The 5,983-nt window shown below is 46.4% G+C and overlaps 1 protein-coding gene across 6 annotated transcripts in view; it reads left to right on the forward strand.

Moving 5' to 3' along the window:
• Positions 1 to 4,072, forward strand: part of tdrd5 (tudor domain containing 5) — a 34,687-nt gene extending 30,615 nt beyond the window's left edge. For all 6 annotated transcript variants that reach the window (XM_046292758.1, XM_046292731.1, XM_046292748.1 and 3 more), the window contains one exon: positions 3,285 to 4,072. The gene's annotated coding sequence lies outside the window, so the exon portion shown is untranslated. The remainder of the gene's footprint in view (positions 1 to 3,284) is intronic.
• Positions 4,073 to 5,983: the final 1,911 nt, after the last annotated feature.

A 5,983-nucleotide genomic window follows, 5' to 3' on the forward strand; every position in this document is an offset into this window, starting at 1 on the left:
GGGTACCAGTACAGAGTCAATGTGGAGGCTATACACAGGGGGTACCAGTACAGAGTCAATGTGGAGGCTTTATACATGTGGTACCAGTACAGAGTCTATGTGGAGGCTGTATACATGTGGTACCAGTACAGAGTCAATGTGGAGGCTGTATACATGTGGTACCAGTACAGAGTCAATGTGGAGGCTTTATACATGTGGTACCAGTACAGAGTCAATGTGGAGGCTGTATACATGTGGTACCAGTACAGAGTCAATGTGGAGGCTTTATACATGTGGTACCAGTACAGAGTCAATGTGGAGGCTGTATACAGAGGGTACCAGTACAGAGTCAATGTGGAGGCTATATACATGTGGTACCAGTACAGAGTCAATGTGGAGGCTGTATACATGTGGTACCAGTACAGAGTCAATGTGGAGGCTGTATACATGTGGTACCAGTACAGAGTCAATGTGGAGGCTGTATACATGTGGTACCAGTACAGAGTCAATGTGGAGGCTGTATACATGTGGTACCAGTACAGAGTCAATGTGGAGGCTGTATACATGTGGTACCAGTACAGAGTCAATGTGGAGGCTGTATACATGTGGTACCAGTACAGAGTCAATGTGGAGGCTGTATACATGTGGTACCGGTACAGAGTCAATGTGGAGGCTTTATACATGTGGTACCAGTACAGAGTCAATGTGGAGGCTGTATACATGTGGTACCAGTACAGAGTCAATGTGGAGGCTGTATACATGTGGTACCAGTACAGAGTCAATGTGGAGGCTGTATACATGTGGTACCGGTACAGAGTCAATGTGGAGGCTTTATACATGTGGTACCAGTACAGAGTCAATGTGGAGGCTATACACAGGGGGTACCAGTACAGAGTCAATGTGGAGGCTATACACAGGGGGTACCAGTACAGAGTCAATGTGGAGGCTATACACAGGGGGTACCGGTACAGAGTCAATGTGGAGGCTATACACAGGGGGTACCGGTACAGAGTCAATGTGGAGGCTATATACAGGGGGTACCAGTACAGAGTCAATGTGGAGGCTATACACAGGGGGTACCAGTACAGAGTCAATGTGGAGGCTTTATACATGTGGTACCAGTACAGAGTCTATGTGGAGGCTGTATACATGTGGTACCAGTACAGAGTCAATGTGGAGGCTGTATACATGTGGTACCAGTACAGAGTCAATGTGGAGGCTGTATACAGAGGGTACCAGTACAGAGTCAATGTGGAGGCTTTATACATGTGGTACCAGTACAGAGTCAATGTGGAGGCTGTATACATGTGGTACCAGTACAGAGTCAATGTGGAGGCTTTATACATTTGGTACCAGTACAGAGTCAATGTGGAGGCTGTATACAGAGGGTACCAGTACAGAGTCAATGTGGAGGCTATATACATGTGGTACCAGTACAGAGTCAATGTGGAGGCTGTATACATGTGGTACCAGTACAGAGTCAATGTGGAGGCTGTATACATGTGGTACCAGTACAGAGTCAATGTGGAGGCTGTATACATGTGGTACCAGTACAGAGTCAATGTGGAGGCTGTATACATGTGGTACCAGTACAGAGTCAATGTGGAGGCTGTATACATGTGGTACCAGTACAGAGTCAATGTGGAGGCTGTATACATGTGGTACCAGTACAGAGTCAATGTGGAGGCTTTATACATGTGGTACCAGTACAGAGTCAATGTGGAGGCTGTATACATGTGGTACCAGTACAGAGTCAATGTGGAGGCTTTATACATGTGGTACCAGTACAGAGTCAATGTGGAGGCTGTATACATGTGGTACCAGTACAGAGTCAATGTGGAGGCTATACACAGGGGGTACCAGTACAGAGTCAATGTGGAGGCTGTATACATGTGGTACCAGTACAGAGTCAATGTGGAGGCTATATACAGAGGGTACCGGTACAGAGTCAATGTGGAGGCTATATACAGGGGGTACCGGTACAGAGTCAATGTGGAGGCTATATACAGGGGGTACCGGTACAGAGTCAATGTGGAGGCTATATACAGGGGGTACCGGTACAGAGTCAATGTGGAGGCTATATACAGGGGGTACCGGTACAGAGTCAATGTGGAGGCTATATACAGGGGGTACCGGTACAGAGTCAATGTGGAGGCTATATACAGGGGGTAAGGTGAGTCAATGTGGAGGCTATATACAGGGGGTACCGTACAGAGTCAATGTGGAGGCTATATACAGGGGGTACCGGTACAGAGTCAATGTGGAGGCTATATACAGGGGGTACCGGTACAGAGTCAATGTGGAGGCTATATACAGGGGGTACCGGTACAGAGTCAATGTGGAGGCTATATACAGGGGGTACCGGTACAGAGTCAATGTGGAGGCTATATACAGGGGGTACCGGTACAGAGTCAATGTGGAGGCTATACACAGGGGGTACCGGTACAGAGTCAATGTGGAGGCTATATACAGGGTGTTACGGTACAATGTGGAGGCTATATACAGGGGGTACCGGTACAGTGTCAATGTGGAGGCTATATACAGGGGGTACCGGTACAGAGTCAATGTGGAGGCTATATACAGGGGGTACCGGTACAGAGGCAATGTGGAGGCTATATACAGGGGGTACTGGTACAGAGTCAATGTGGAGGCTATATACAGGGGGTACCGGTACAGAGTCAATGTGGAGGCTATATACAGGGGGTACTGGTGCAGAGTCAATGTGGAGGCTATATACAGGGGGTACCGGTACAGAGTCAATGTGGAGGCTATATACAGGGGGTACTGGTACAGAGTCAATGTGGAGGCTATATACAGGGGGTACCGGTACAGAGTCAATGTGGAGGCTATATACAGGGGGTACTGGTGCAGAGTCAATGTGGAGGCTATATACAGGGGGTACCGGTACAGAGGCAATGTGGAGGCTATATACAGGGGGTACTGGTACAGAGTCAATGTGGAGGCTATATACAGGGGGTACCGGTACAGAGGCAATGTGGAGGCTATATACAGGGGGTACTGGTACAGAGTCAATGTGGAGGCTATATACAGGGGGTACCGGTACAGAGGCAATGTGGAGGCTATATACAGGGGGTACTGGTACAGAGTCAATGTGGAGGCTATATACAGGGGGTACCGGTACAGAGTCAATGTGCGGGGGCGCCGGAAAAGTAATGCTAACGAAAATTGTGCATTGATGTCTGTTGGCGACTAATGCAAAGATGCTGTTTTTATCTTAAGTTAGGATTCTGACTCCGCTGCCGTGGAAGATGTCTACATCATAAGGTGTTTCCTGTGTTGTCTAGGTACGTCCATGTTCCCTCTGTTTGGGACGGGGGACATGCTGCGTGTCACCTCGCCCTTTGCCCTGGGCCCGGCCGCCCGTCTGGCTACCGGAACTGGTTTCCACCTCCTCAACTGGTACCCTCACAAAATGGCCTGAACACACACACACTTCCTCAATGCACAGCTGGTCAAACCAGCATCATCCTGCTATGTGCAGACATGATCCTTACCTGTTAGAATGTTAGCTACCTACAGTCAGACATGATCCTTACCTGTTAGCTACCTACAGTCAGACATGATCCTTACCTGTTAGCTACCTACAGTCAGACATGATCCTTACCTGTTAGCTACCTACAGTCAGACATGATCCTTACCTGTTAGCTACCTACAGTCAGACATGATCCTTACCTGTTAGCTACCTACAGTCAGACATGATCCTTACCTGTTAGCTACCTACAGTCAGACATGATCCTTACCTGTTAGCTACCTACAGCCAGTCCTGTGCAGAGTTGATCGCTCCTTCTTCGAATTAGAAAATAATCGGAAAGCTTGTTTTGTAGAACTTTGAGTTGTGTTTTTACCGGTTAAGTTTTATTTTCTGCCTTTAAGTACGCTTTGATACGTTTTATGTGTTTCATATTGTAATGACCAGGTTAGTTTCCTCATTTTCTACCTGTTGCCTGTTTAATTGCTCAGCAGGTTCGTTTCCTTAGAGGACAGGGGACTTTTCAAATAACACTGTTTCGAAACCGAAATAAATAATGTAATTTTATTTTTTTGAAAATAAACCAAATTGAAAACTTGTGAACCCGTGGAGATGTTGAATTTGATTTCATGTTCACACAGAGTAGGAAGGGTACAGTGACAATGTCCAAAGTAGAACAAGACTGTCAAATAAAGGTAAGAATGATAATGTAAATGCTTAATCTCGTCCCATCAGATACACCCACACTTCGGGGTCAAGTGGCACACAAATGACAGAAAAGCTTTTGAAACGGAGGAAGTACTGTGGACAGCACTACCCATACCTGTCGCAAAAGATCTGCCTTTTTTGTTTACCATTTCAAAACTTGTTCATCTGTTTGTGCCAAATGAATAGTGACCCCAGGTCAGAGTGTGAAGAGGTGGTCAGCATCTAAGAAAAGGGAGGAGAAAGCAGCCTGTCATCCTCCATCGCCCTGCACCCCTCGCTCTGCTGCCCCCACCTATCACCTCCCTGTGCATCCATCACATGTGACGGAACCTAACCCTCCCACCCCAACCACCAATCCACTGATTCATCCTTTTACTCATTCGTTCCTCTTTTTATTCATGCTCTCTGCTTTTTCTGCAGCATGTCACTTCAAATTAGACATTACATCAGGCCTACAGCGTGTTGAGGTGTACTCGGAGAGGACGAATAATCCTGGGACATGATGATGGAAAAACAATAAATAAAATAAATCGTCTGCATCAGGCCATGAGTGATCTGAGTTGACGACTTGTTTCCCTATGACTAAACTACTCTGCCTCATCAGGAAACACCACCCACTCACCCCTGTGTACAGCTGTATCTAAAAATGTCCCCCCTGTCAAAACGATCAATGTCAGAGGACACAGGACACTGTTTTCTATTTTTCTAGTGACACGACAAGACCTCCGTCCTTCATTTTGGATCCAGGTGACATGGTGAGCCAGGGGTCCGGATGCGCCTGTGTTGTGTCCTTGGATCCTCACTGGTCCCTGTGCACTGAACTCTACCAATTAGCCTATTAAATGGTTCCTTAATGAGCCCTGCCCGAGCAGCGTTGGAGGAGGCCTGGACATTTAGAAGGCCATAGCAGGGAGAATGTATGCTGCCTTCAGGGTAATGCCTCATTGCAGCTCAAAGGGGAACGGGCAGCACAGAAACTAGAATTAGCAACGGAAAGCAGAAATTATAGTACTGTATAGCAGTGGCTTAAACCTCTGTGGACTAGTACTGGTCACAGATTTTAGGTCCCTGGCCTGAGATGGTGAGCTGACACCAATTTAGTCAGTTAAGTGTTAACTTCAATGCAAGTCTACCTCCAAGAAGGGTGGGCCATATCTTGCTGGTTAAGAAACCATCTAATATCTGCTTCATCCTCGGCTTCTCGAGCTGACTGTTCACAGGTTGATTAAAAAGAACCTAGGCTATACAGTACTTTCAGAAAGTATTCACACTCCTTGACTTACTCCACATTTTGTTGTTACAGCCTGAATTCAAAATGCATTAAATATATAATTTTTGTGACTACATGGAACTATATTCCACATCAAGTAACTGATACAGTAAAATTACATTTTTTAAAAATAATTGAAAAGATAAAAATACGTCTTATGGAACAGCAGGGACTGTGAAGCAACACAAACATAGACACACTCATACACACGATAACATGCGCACTAAACACATGGATTTTGTGGTGTAGATATGTGGTAGTGGATTAGGGGCCTGAGGGCACACACTTAGTGTGTTGTAGATATGTGGTAGTGGATTAGGGGCCTGAGGGCACACACTTAGTGTGGTGTAGATATGTGGTAGTGGATTAGGGGCCTGAGGGCACACACTTAGTGTGTTGTGATAGATATGTGGTAGTGGATTAGGGGCCTGAGGGCACACACTTAGTGTGTTGTAGATATGTGGTAGTGGATTAGGGGCCTGAGGGCACACACTTAGTGTGTTGTAGATATGTGGTAGTGGATTAGGGGCCTGAGG

The sequence above is a fragment of the Oncorhynchus gorbuscha genome, linkage group LG02, assembly GCF_021184085.1.
Source record: "Oncorhynchus gorbuscha isolate QuinsamMale2020 ecotype Even-year linkage group LG02, OgorEven_v1.0, whole genome shotgun sequence".
Lineage (NCBI taxonomy): Eukaryota > Metazoa > Chordata > Actinopteri > Salmoniformes > Salmonidae > Oncorhynchus > Oncorhynchus gorbuscha.